Raw genomic sequence first — 13,476 nt, forward strand, 5'->3', positions numbered from 1 at the left:
AGGCAAAATAATGCATCTGACAGTATTTTCACTAGAACAGTTACCCTAAAAATGTCCAAAGCTTTTATCAAAGCTGTATTTCTTATCCACAAGAAGGACATCTCCAACATGGATCCGGTTCTGTCTGCCTTCCCTGGAATTAAATTTGGTATTTCTGTCTTTGATTTCAGTCACTGCATACAAAAGCTCTGTACATTTCCATTGATATTCAGATCATTTCTACTTCAGCTTCCTTTGAATTAATGTAACCCAGGAACCTCAGCAATGTCAGTCTCAATTTATGCAGGCTTAGGCTGAAAATTTTAATCTTGTCTGTCTGTTCTTGATTTTTTTTCACCAAATTCTTTTTTTTTTCTTTCTTTGATGCCTTTATGCAAATATCTCAGTGCCTCAATGGGTCTACAGCACTCCACTGGTTTTTATGATGGAAAAGCAGTTTTTTCATCCTGTCCAGAAGAGCTAGACACTGAGATGTTCCAAGGACAATCAAGAAAACTCATCAACATGAACAACTGTATCAAACAGCAAGTGGTTTTCTGTCAATACTACTTCTCCATACTTTTTCCCCAGACTTTTTCACAATGGAGACCTGCCAGCCAACACAAGGGTATCCAGCTGATGAGAACAAAACAGATGGAATTCTGCAAGTGGAGGCTCAGCCATGCCTTTGAAGGTGCTACCTTGAAAACAGCAGAACAGGTACAATTCACAAGTAGCCAGAGAGTCATGGAGTCCACCAAACACCAGCCATGGTTCAATGAGTCAGCAGCAAACACAATGACGAGCAACTCAAAGTGGTGCTGAGCTCAGTTAGCAAACCTGACCTGCGGTTTCATACAAACCCTTTTTCCTTCTTTTAGACTACATGGGTTCATGCCCCCTGAATTTCACTCTCAGTTTCAGGTATGAATGAATTCAAAATCTTTAGGTAAAATTCAGTGAGAAGAAACTACCTAGTTTTGACTGGTTTCAGTACAAACCCAAGCAAAACCACAGAATTGCTCATGGTTTCCAGACCAAGCCATATATTTCACCTAGTTTTTTGGGGGTTTCATTATGAAATTTTCATGGAGTCAGAAAAAAAATAAGCATGCAGCTTAATGTCCCAAAAGCACTTTGAACTGCTATCTACACTTCTGTTTTCTGAGAATAAAATGATTGAAAGTGCGTATTTTTTCTATCAGCCAACGTCAAGATAACTGGTTGCAAAGAGATGGTTCTCTGCACCGTGTGAACCCCCAGTTTGCTTTAAGTGCAAATGGATTGGCTTACTGACCCTCCTTAGCTCCTAGGTTTTGGACTTGCGTTTGGTCCTTGTGTTGGGCTTGTTAGTGTAGCTTCAGCCTTGAATACATGCCTGGAAGAGAAAAATAAAGAATTCTCCCTCTTATGGTGGGAAATCTATGGATGCTGCAGGCACAGCATAGGCAAGTCTGCATCTTTTATGCTTTCTAGAGTAAAGAATATCCCTGGGTTTAAAGAGACTTGGAAAATACTGAGACTCCAATGGTGCTCTTTCTTATTGCTTGACAGTGGTTTCTTCCAGCAGGGAATAAAGCTTGGATCATTTTTAAGTCAGGCCAGGAAATTCATCAAGCATTTGGTAGCTCCAGCTACTCATACATGTGTAAGTGTGGTGCAACAGGGGCTGTGCAAATTAACATAGTTTTAGTCTCAAACTCATGATAGTCAAACAGCAGACAAAAGCAAATAGCAGTGAGGTGAAGACATTGAGAGACATATATTTTACTATAGAAAATTTGTCACAAGATATAATGCATTTTCTGTGATACATAAGCAAATGTATTTTTTTTTCTGGATACATTTCTGAAGGCTGTGTCTCACCTACTGAACCAATTCTGTCATCTAGAATACATCAGAACTAATTCTCTTGCTGAATTCCATAGGAACTAGCTTATTGAGCACAACTGAACCAGGAAACTCAACTAGACTGGAAGATTTCATTTTAAAAGACATCTAGCTTTCATTTCAAAGACTTCAAGCCATGATGGAGTTGCCATTTCTTTCAAGGAGTCATGCCAGTATTTAAGTAAGCTCAGCCTCATGGATTTGTTTCTCTCTCTCCTATGGGGTTGACAGAAGCAGACAGATAGGAAGATAGAAAAAAGGAAAGCCTTGGGGTTTGTTCACCTCATCCATCATTAACCCTCACTTCCAGTGGTCCAAACTTTCCTTTTCCCAGTTAAATTCACATGGACCCAGCATCAAATTTTCTTCATTCCTCAGTTTGATTAAATAAGTAGACCAAATTGCTTAAATTTCTCTAAGTAAAGGCGTCTTCTAGACCTTTGATCATATACTCCCTCATACCATTATAACTATTTAGCAGGGAAAACTTGTAACAGAGGATTTTTCTCAGAACATGCAGGATGGGAAACTGCAACTTCAAGTAGTGCTTCGAATGAAAAAAAGAACACACAGCAAACAATTGAAAGTTAGAGACACCCACTCAGATGCAAAAATATCCCGTACCTCTGTGGCAAATGTAAATGTAATTAGGCAGTTTCAGGATGTGTCTTGACAAGCTGGTTTGTTTTGTTTTGTTTTGTTTTAGCTATTTTCTGGAGGAGTTTGGCCTGTTGGTAAAACTCATGCTGAAAGGAAATCTGGTTTCACATCCGGGCTGTGCCACAGCCTCGCTGTGTGACCAGTGCCATGTCACTCCCTGTGTCCCCTTCCCCGGCGGCACAGGGAGGGAAGCAGCACACTTCCCCCAGGCCGACATACGGCTTCACTGTCTGGTAACATCCCTTGAAAGAGCAGAATTGTTTTAGGTGAGATGGTGGTGACTTTGCCTTAGTTTCATAGGCCAAAAGCAGAAGGGAAGAAGGGTGGGAGGTGAGGGAATGAACGCTCTGCAAGGAAAGGCAGCCGTGCACTCTCTGAACTTGTCTGCTTGTTCTGCAAGGAGACAGGTTTGAACCCAGCAGTGAGCAGGACGTGCTAATGCCTTCGGGTCTATAGCAGCGTGCCTGTCTCCGGCATTTTCCACCCCAGAGCTCTTATCTTTTTACAAGAAAGATCTACATAATTTCTGCTGCTTTACAGACAGAAAAACTGAGGCAGCAGCTGGAGAAGTGACTAATGCATCAGGGACATCACATGTCTTTGTGAAGCCTTTGCCAGATGCTTTTTGAAAACGAGATCCTTGGGGCTTCTACTGCGAACTCAGCCAGCCTGCAGAAATGGCACTGGGGCCAAGGCTCCACGTGCCCACGGGCAGTCTCTGCCGGCTGGGCAAGCCAAGGAATGAGGAAAGGAGTCTGGTGAAGATAATGAGAAAGAGGAGGAGGTGGTGTAGGTTGTGAGAGAAGATGAAACAGCTTTGACACAAGCAAAGGAAACTTCAAGTTTGGAATTTCAAAAAATCGACTCAACATTTCTGTCGTAGCAGATAAACATCTATCTGCTTTATTACTGGGAATCATCTTTTTTTTTTTCTGATTATAAATAGAAACAGAATGCTACTTCGTTATTTCCTCTGGGTTTTTTGGGGGTAGGTGCATGTGGGTGGTAAACAGCTTGCAAAGAAGTTGTTGTTATTATTATTAGTCAATATGAAGAACCAGAGGGTAGCGCCTGAGTCTGCGATGCACCGGGTATGGGATAGCCACAAACCAAATATAGGTCATTCACTCAAGCACATCTATGACGAAGGGGACAGAGCACAGGCGAACCACTAATCTGTAGCTGTGATTATTCTTGCTTTGCGATACTATCTGTATCGCTATACACATTTTTTTTGTGTGCCAAAAGGCAAGCAGAGACACAAAAGACCTCAAGGGCTTAAACTAACAATGAGACATAAAACCATCAATAAGCAGCTGAACAGAGCTATCAGTGCACTTGTTTAAGAAAGCTTTTTAGCCTCAACAAAGCCCTGCTTGTGTCATGGTAACAGCTAGCAGTGGAAACGTGCGGTATTGGTTGCTGTACAAGCACATTACAAGACACTTTTGTGAATCTGCAGTCTAAACAGGCGATACAAGGTCTGATAGGAAGCACAAGCACTGAGCTCGGGTTATCGTGTTATATCAGGCTGTTCGTCTTCCAGCCTGAAGTGCATGAACTGCCCTTGCTTGCTTGGAGCATCCCTGGTGACGGGCAGCAAAACCCATCAGGGCTGGGGATGAAGGACTGTCCCGTGACGCACCGGTCTGGCCTCGGGGAGAGGGAAAGGTAGGGATGACCTGAGTGGGGATTCCTTGGATGGAGGTCCTGGGGCACCCACAGGCATGTGGGCTCCAGGCAGGGTGGGGAGTCCCAGCAAGTGATAGCTGGTAGGTACATGCCAGTAGGTTCACCAAACACAAGGGGAAACTTCATCCCATGGGAGAGTCCTGGGTGCCATGCTCCATATGTGGCTATTGTGGCCAGTACAGGCTTTAGAGTGGCCTTCAGGGCAGCCCTGGTTACCAGCGTGGCTCTGTCCTGAAGGATGTGACCTGGGACAGTCAGCTGGTCTGTGCCAGCTCCCACACCAGGACTGGTCTTCTGAGTCGTGGTCCAAAACGGGTGCAACCAGCTGGGAAGGATTCAGTAGATTCCCCATCACTAAACAATGCTGTTTTGTTGAAAGCAAAACTCCTTATCAGAAAGATGGCCATTCTGATAAAACAGTTCGGAAAATTTAAGAAAATAATAAATTTGAAAGAAACCATTTCAGCATTTTGAGAACCGAATGATTTCATTTTTCTAAAAAAATGTTTTGTTTTGGAACACTTCACTTGATACTATTTTATTTATTCAATGTATTTATTCAGCTCGAAACTCTGGGAAACAATCAAGCCCTTTGATCTCCATTTGCAACACTTTGGTGGTGGAGAAAGGGACTTTTGCTTTGTGACACATTTCTACACCTCGGTGTAATAAGGGCCAGATGACGTTGCACAAAGACACGGGGCAAGGGGTCAGGGACCAGCAGACAGGCAAAGCAGGTGGGACACAGGGAGAGCTGCAGGAGAAGTAAGGAGCAGTAACAATTGGAGAGGGGTTGTGAGACTGAAAGATTAAATCCCTGGGTCCATGGGAATAGGGCTCCCTACCTCTGCCACCACTCAATCTCATTTAGGAGCATTGTAATGCACTGGGCCTCACTGAGAAGTGTAGGGCTACCAAAAGGGGATGGCTATTCACAGCACAGCCACACACCCCACAGAGGAACTGTGGTGCTGTTGGTGACTATATTAAAGCAAGATGAGATGGAGCTACCTTCTAAGCAAGAGCACTTCTTCTTCCCTGCTCGCTGCAGCACTTGAGAGTGACGGAGAGCTGGAGGAGGGAGATGGGGCAAGGGGGTGCCTGGGATGAGCTTCAAGGTGGGGGCAAGACAAGGATGGAGAGATTGTGAGGCTCTGGTCTGCTCCACACCCCTCCAAGCTGGGGAAGGGATGGAGATGGCCGAGGGGAGGGCACAGCACGGCCGGGCTTTGCCGGAGGAGCAGGTGCCTGTCCTCATGGGTGACCACAGGGATGGGGGCAACTGCTCCTGTGGGGCAGCAGACGGCCACTGGTGACCACACTTTATGTCGGGGGGGAATTCTTGGCTTGGGAACCATTTTTTCTGAATAAAACCAGCAGCTGTGACAGCTCCTCCGCACAAAGGGGAAATTTCTATAGGGCACAGAGGAGAATTTTTTCCTCCCTTTCTATATGATGTCAAAATCTAAATATTTAGCCTGACCTACAGCTGACTGCGTGGCATAATGGAAAGGAAACCAGCCAAGCAGAAAGCAAAATGACAGCTCATGAGATAGGCCTGCAAATCAAAGCTCATCCCAATCATAAGGATACTGTGAAGGCTGATAAGTTTAACCCTGGCAAATAGTGAGCCGAGTAGCTGGATGGTAATAAACCTGTTAGGTTAATTGAAAGAAGAGGAGGAGGTACCACAAGTGTTCAGGTTACCGCAGAAGATACTCCTAGACGGCTGCTCTAGACGGGCCGCGCTTTCAACACTCCTACGGTGGAATTGGTTGTGATAGTCATCTCTCTGAGCAAAAAGCCAGCTTCCATGAAATGCTGCAGCTCGAAAGCTGGGAGAAAATGGCTCAATGAATCATCAGTTCATTGGAAAAGGCAGTTTCAGGCTGGCTAAGCCAACTCATGAATGTGAGTTGAATTTTGCTGAATGGTTGTGGTGAAACGACAAAGTGCTGAAAACTTCTGGAAGTACTGAAATACTGGAATTAAGCAAGATTAAACAGTGTTCTAGGCAGATCCAAGCTGAATTGTTTTGACACTTCTGACAAGTTTGTTTCTTGCCAAAACTTGAGGTAGGCGATAGAAACATTGTTCCTCATTCATTAACTGGCTCATGAAGATACTAATGCACACTGTAATAACTGTAGATATAATCTCCCTCTCTGACTAATTCAGAGCACAGATTTGAGCAATGCTCTCCCATCCTCACAAAATTATTATTAAATAGTATTCACAAATCAGAATACCATAAGCAGAATGAAAGAGTAGGAAAATATCTGCTAATAATTTCCTGAAAACTGCACGTTAAAATCCCCTCCCTGGGACTCACTTTAATAGGATGCGTAACTATTAAATAAGTGTGAATTCAGCCGTTCATGACCCGGACCTTGCAGGAGATCAACACTATTAGTTTTCAGTATTAGTTGGATAGGGAGACAACTGTAATTTTATCTTTACGCCAGAAACAGCAGCAATAGGCACTGGAAAGGTGTGACCCATATGTACATAAAACCATTCTGGAGCAAGCAGATGCAGATTGTCAAGGGACACTTAACAAAGCATTAAAAGAGGTCACCACCCACAGTCATTGGCCACTGGAGTGAGTCAGAGCACTGTTCTGACTCAGACCAAATATTCATCTAGCTCAATACACCATCTGCAAGCACAGTCATCAGATGCCTTGGGCGAGAGTATAAGCAATAGACAAAATATAGCAGTCATTCATCTGAGTTATTTAATTTCTATTTTAGTCCAGATACACACTGTGACAATGAGATCCATAATCGAATTGTGCTACGTACAAAACAAATTTTCCTTTCATTTATTTTTATGTTTTGAAGGGCTTGCTTTCCTGGAGTACTCCTTTGACATGACTGCAGGGGGTTCAAAGGAGGGCCATGAAGATGATGAAAGGGCTGTAGTACCTGGCCTGTGAGAAAAAGACTGAAGGAGTTGGGTCTTTCCACTCCAGAGAAAAGAAGGCTCAGGGTGGGGACCTCACCACAATATTCCAGTACTTAAAGGGTGGCTAGAAAGAGGTCGGAAGCTCTCCCTTCACAAGGCCCCACATGGAGAAGACAAGGGGCAACGAATACAAGTTGCACTGGAACAGATCTTGTCTTGATATAAGAAATTTTCTATAGTGAGACCAACAGGAAAAACCTCCACAGGGATGTGGCAGAATCCCAGTCACTGGAGGTTTTCAAGATGTGGTTGGGCAGGGTGCTAGATAAGCTCACCTCCTCTCCCTTTCCCACAAAGGGCAGGACCTGATGATCTTTCAAGGGCCCTTCCAAACTGGGCTCTTCAATGATTCTGTGACAATGGGGGATTCACCACTGGCTCACTGCATCCATGACGTTTAATATTTTCCAGTGCTCCTTTATACTTCCCCTCTTAGGGATGATGGCAAAGCCCAGAATCTGTTGCATCCTCTAAAGCTCTGTGCTGTCCCCTCTGCCCAGTCCCCTTCTACCCATCCCACTCCACCAGGGCTGAGACAGCAGCGACAGCATCAGCAGACATCTGCAGTGGGACTTATCTGCATATTGCACTCAACTTTGTAATTAATAGAGAGAAATAGGCACTTTTCAGAAACTTTTGCCTACCTCATGCTATGTACCTGGTTGGGTGCTTCGTACAGAAGCTGCTGGCTTTCTCCCGGGACTCAGCTGCTGTCGTTTTTGCTAGGGGCGCTCCATCCCTGACACACTGGTATGTCTGGACAGAGAGCCCAGCTGTGTGGAGGAGCACCCACCTGAAGTCCCAGCCCATGGGAAAGAATAAGGACTGCCTAAAAGCAAGGTGTGCTCCCCAGCATGAATCCTGCAGGGCAGCGAGACCAGAAGGAGAGCATCCCCCAGCAGTGGCTGCTGGTGACACCCAGGGGACAACGAGTCTGTGCCTGTGTCTGCACTTGGAGGAGGAGGTGCAAAAGGTATAAAAGTGGCAGGGGACTGCATTGGCATGGGTCCCTGGGAGTAAGCCCAGGACCCCCACGTGTACCCCCCAAGGCTGCCCCTGTGCACCAGGCAGGGACAAGATGAGCTGCCCTGCTGCAGCTCGGGAGCTCCTTCATCACCAGCTTTATCCAAGAGCAGAAAACTCCAAACTTGCAAAGAAAAACTGAAAAAAAAAAACCAACAATATTTACACTGTAAAATAGCTGAAGCAGATTTTTATGTTTGTTTTTGTTTCAGCTGAGGCCAGGTCAGTTTTTCTTTTGATCTGTAGTAGTCCCCCCATCCCTAGCGAGGCACGGTGCGAACACACTTCAGACTAGCTGACAGATTTCTGGTGTGGTTTTGTATGGTTTCCTGCGAATCAGGGGCCATTTGTTGTTTTGCAATTTTTCAGAAACCCACAAGTATGCCTAAGTGCTACGAAGACCTAATAAACAGGTAGGTGTTGTGAAAGGTTAAAGAGGGGCAAAAAAAAACTGTAGCACGGCCACGGCCGGCTCATCGCCTGACCCCTCGCCGCTCTTGGCAGAGCCGCGCTGAGGTTGCCTGCAGCAGCAGTGAGCACGCCGCGCCAAGGGATTTCGCCATACTGACGAGGCAGAGGGTTGTGAAGCTGCGAGAAAAATGCGGTTAGATTTTACTAGCACCTGTGGCAAATTCCTCTCAAAGGTCCTCCCACAAGGCAGTGTACAATCTGCACATGTCAACGCAGACAGAGCAGGAGGAGGGAGGTGATGGTGTCATATGTTCCCCTCCGGCTCGCTATTTTATTTCTGAAAAAAAAAAAATAAAAGCTTTAGATTTCTTTGTTTTTTCTTCTTTTCTTTCTATTCACAGGGGACATTCAGTGGAAACTATTACAATGGCATTGTAGGAAAGAGCCTTGCACCCTCTGTCTGCGTGCTGAGCTCATCCTGATCCCTGTGCCTGCAGGAGGAGAGCACCAAGGAGGAGAGGAGATGCTTGCATGGTTAAAGCAAGGGGATGGCAGTCGAGGAAGGAGGGTGATGCTTCTGGCTCTGGCATTTGTATGCATCGAACCCAGCATTTACTGCCTCGCTGCTTGGGTTTTGACACAGATAAAATGGAAATCCCTGTTTGGAGCTGTGGGGCTACTATCCCTTAGCACATCTGAGGGGTTCCAGTAGGAAGTGCTTTCCATCAGGTTTCTCTTTGAGAAGAAAAAATTAACTTAAGAAGAAGAAAGATTAGGAAAATATTTAAAATAGAGAGTGGCAGTAAGTAGCTCTTATTTTGTACTCTTCCCCATGCCCACGTGCCCCTGGAGCACACACATTGGTGGCTGTGCTTTCTTGCAATTATACAAGCAAAGACATAAGGGTAGCCTTCTCCCATAAGTGTTCATCTAAGAAGAAAGCAAGAAAGTTAGAGTATCAATGATAATAGATGATCTATGAACCAAACCATCTTTCTCTCCCCAACCACAGCACCACACAATGGGTTTTCACTTTCTCCCAATGGCCCTGAAAACATCCTCAGCCTTAGGAGCCGACTGTTTCGGCTAACGTTTCTGTACCTCAAGCTATAAAAACAGGCTGCGGCTCTCACTAGGGAAGGCACTTCTGTGTAGTTGCTGATATACCTCTTTCTTGGTTGGTGGGTAAGAAGAATTAAACCACTATCCTGTCTCTTACTCTAGAACATACAAACCAGCTCTTGAAAGGACAATGACAAGAAAATCTTGTGCCTCTTACAAGGACTAACTATGTATCCTTTGGCTTAAAATAGAAAAAGCACCTGGGCCATTTATTGCTGTACACTCAGCTAAACCAACGTAAGCAGGGAAATATGCTTCGGATGTGAAAACTGGCTAAAAATGATCAGATCTGGACAACAGCTCCACGTATCAATCTTTTTGAAGTCCACCTTGATGAACTTTGTACTGATTTGCTGAGTATCTTCAGACCCATTGGCAGTCAAAGGGAAGGTCCTGCAGCTGAGGAAAGAAGCCTCCAAACCTGGCCACATGGGAACAGAGTGCCCCCAGCATCACAGGTGACTTCCAAAGAGTGGTCAGGCTGCCTGAAGTGAGAGCTCTTTCTGCCTGGCTTGGACCTCCACAGGCTGTAGGCTTCAGGCTGTCAGCAGCTTTAAACCATAAAGAAAGAGTCTACCAGGGAAATGCAATGGGGTGATGCCCAGACTGCACTCATGGCTGCTTGGAGTTATCTACAGGTGGTTCAAAGTGATGTATCACTGCAGTAACTCCACTGAAATAAGCTGTGGTAATTTGAGGGGAGGAATTTTCCTTGATGATGAAGTCCATCTGGCAGCTTACACGCAAGTGGGCAAACACAGAACTGTCTCTGGGGCCGTGGTGCCAACTCACAACGCTGCTAAGATGCAAAGCTTTTGTTAGAGATAGCTGGGGGGTGGTGGTGGTGGCATTTTCTTTGAAGAGGGTTTACTTTCTGTGCTTTATTTTTTTTTCCAGGAAGAGATAGCTGAATCTCAGAACTGATGCACTCCAAAGTCTTAAATGCTGGCACTGCTTATTAGCTGTCTGTGCAGCGAAGAGTATTCTTCCTTATATAGGCCTTACAGAAACTAGGTCAGAGGATTAACGTGAGTACTGGTTGCTAAAAATCCTCTTTGACAGCCTGCCTCCCTTTATTATTTTCTCGCCTTGCCATACAGAAGCCAGCACCCTCCAGCTTCCCTATTGATTCCTGCTGGGGCGAGCTGCGATGGGCGCCGCGCTCCCTGCTGCCCTGCAAACACCTCGCCTGTGTTTGCCCCTGACATCAGATGTCATCCCAGGAAGGGGATGGTGTTTTTCAAAGAAATGTAGGAGTGTCACGTTCAGTTGATTTGTCAGTGGAAAAATATCTAAACGCAGATGCCTGCATGGGCTAAGGGATGGCACACTCAGGATGCCCAACCTTTGTTTTCTGAAGGCCCTGTACTGAGAAGAGGGCATCTGGGCTGAATGCCAGATGGGGTGCTGGGTGCTTGTACAATGCTCCCCTTAAAAGCTATCTCTTCCATCAGGGCTTCTAGGAAATAGTGCACTGCAAATAACGATAATAATAATAGAAGCCTTCTGTGAAATGTTTGCACTGAAACATAAAATGCCATGGAATATTCTTGCTTTTAGACACTGTTGTTAACTCCGAAGGATCAGTCACCATACATTTGTGCCGATGGGTTATTTCTTGCCAAGTTATTTACAGGAGATGACATCTTTCTGTGGGATACACATATATAGATAATACACATACCCACTCATATTCACACATGCAGATCACCAAAACTTAAAAACTATCATTATATACCTACTTGTCTAAAATAAAGTGATTTCCTAGCAGGAATGACACAAACAATTAGATAGATTCAAGGTACATACATATATTCTTAAACTGATTCCTAATCTGTATGCACATACGTACTTATCTCAATACTGAAGTATCATAAAACAAGACGCTCAGTGCAGATTTTTACATCTCTAGATGCTCATGTAGTAAGGTGCGCTTATTTCCAAAAAAGCCAGGTGCACAACAGCCCCTGCTGAAATCTGCTGTACCTTCAACACTGTGGAAATGTGATCACCTGGGAGGGAGCAGGGTCCCAACAATGGGTTCTCCTCCTGCAGATTATCTCGCAGCCTTCCACTTGAAACTAAAGCAGTTGAGGTTTCTTTGGCCAATAATGTATGTGGAGCTCAGTTCTCTTTGCTACAGAAGCCCTAGGCTTGATCGCGTGTTCAGTTTGATTTTTCAGTTGGAATCAAAGTCACTTGTCAGCCAAGCTTTATCCTTCCAGCTATTTCTTCCCCAGATCCATCGTCAAATCAAGTGTGCGCACAATGTATCCAATTTAACTGTTGATCCAATTTTGACTGTTATCCGATTTTGTCATCCAATTTTGTTATCCAATTTTGACTGTTCTGTCAGCTGAACACGCCCATGTTTTGCTTTCTTCCTGCTCGCTAGGTCCAGACTGCCCATTAGCTGCAGCTGCCTTTGGTTTTCTTGCCTTTGTGATAGAGCCGATGGGATATCCTCTTTTTTACTGCCTCCCATTTAACCGAAAAGCTGGTCTCTTGTCTCAGAGATGCCATGTGTCTCCATTTCTGCTATACTCTAGGGTTCCCTGGGTAGCCACATAGGTAACGTGATCTGGTGGTGTTTACTGAGAGTTTAGCTATGATGAAGAAAACAGACTTCTCCAGAACTGAGCGTGCTACAAAGCCTCCCAAATCCTTGCTTTATTGAGATGAGAATTGACAGGAATTGCCAAACTGTAACAAGGAGAGAAGCTCTGAAGGTACCAAACGTTAAATCCTTCCCTGAGAGAAGCAAAGGGAAGCATTAAACAAAGCTACAATTACATGACTACTGTGTTTACTTTGATTATGTTCCCCACCTGCTCAGGCCTTAGGCTCATTGAGGAAGCTCTGGTCTGGGACAGATCCTTCCCAGGACAGAGACACCTCTCTGGTTCATCCTTCCCTTTCTTCTTCTGTAATGTACTTATACATAAGTGAACGAAATATAAGCATATACACAAGTAAATGAAGTGATTGCTACAGAAATCAGAAAATACCTACTCATAAACACACCATAACAATAATAAAATCTATAATAATGAAATAAATGTGATTTTATCATATACTAACAGTGGAGTGGAAGGAAGTATCCAAATGTGACCGCTTTAGAGTACTGGCAATTTCTGTTTGCTGTAAGTGTGGGACTGCGGGGACGCTGCAGCCACAAGTGGCTGCTGTCAGCCCACCAGGGCCAATGCTGAGCTCCTGTATCAGAAGGCAGCAGGAACAAAAGGGTTTCTGCTCCCTTTGTACATTGCAAGAAGAAATGCTGAAATTTATATTGAGCTGTTAGCACTTTCTGGTCTTTATACCCATGACACTGAGCTGAACACATACCAGCCTTGCAATGATTACATAAGTAAATATATATGTGTGTGCGCACATTTTTATTTAGAGGTGCATGTTGTCCATGTGTATGTATACACACTCCAGTGAACAACGACACACACACACTAGTGGAGCTGCATTTGTGGGCAAGTGCATATCCAGACAAAGAATTCCTGAATACGCATAGATACACACACATGCATACATACACATACACATCGGCTGTTGAAATACAGCTGCCTTGAGGCTGAAACTGTTTGGCAGCTCACGGCAGAGCTCCCCTGCACTTGGGGCATCATCCAAGCTGCGGAGGGAGAAAGGCTGCCTGGGTGCAGGATGCTAACTGCAGCACGCAGCTGCTGGGGAAAGCATTTGCCCAGGCAGAAGCACAGC

The 13,476-nt window shown here is 44.9% G+C and overlaps 1 long non-coding RNA gene across 2 annotated transcripts in view; it reads left to right on the top strand.

Annotated features, from left to right (window-relative positions):
- Positions 1-9,384, top strand: part of LOC121057495 — an 11,777-nt gene extending 2,393 nt beyond the window's left edge. The window contains exons 2-4 of one of the 2 annotated variants that reach the window (XR_005813810.1): positions 571-4,200; positions 7,065-8,161; positions 9,024-9,384. This is a non-coding gene — a long non-coding RNA (uncharacterized LOC121057495). Of the gene's footprint in view, positions 1-386; positions 4,201-7,064; positions 8,162-9,023 lie in introns of those variants that run through there. The other variant, XR_005813811.1, reaches the window with a different exon arrangement.
- Positions 9,385-13,476: the final 4,092 nt, after the last annotated feature.

The sequence above is a fragment of the Cygnus olor genome, chromosome 19 (genome assembly GCF_009769625.2).
Source record: "Cygnus olor isolate bCygOlo1 chromosome 19, bCygOlo1.pri.v2, whole genome shotgun sequence".
Taxonomy (NCBI): Eukaryota; Metazoa; Chordata; class Aves; order Anseriformes; family Anatidae; genus Cygnus; species Cygnus olor.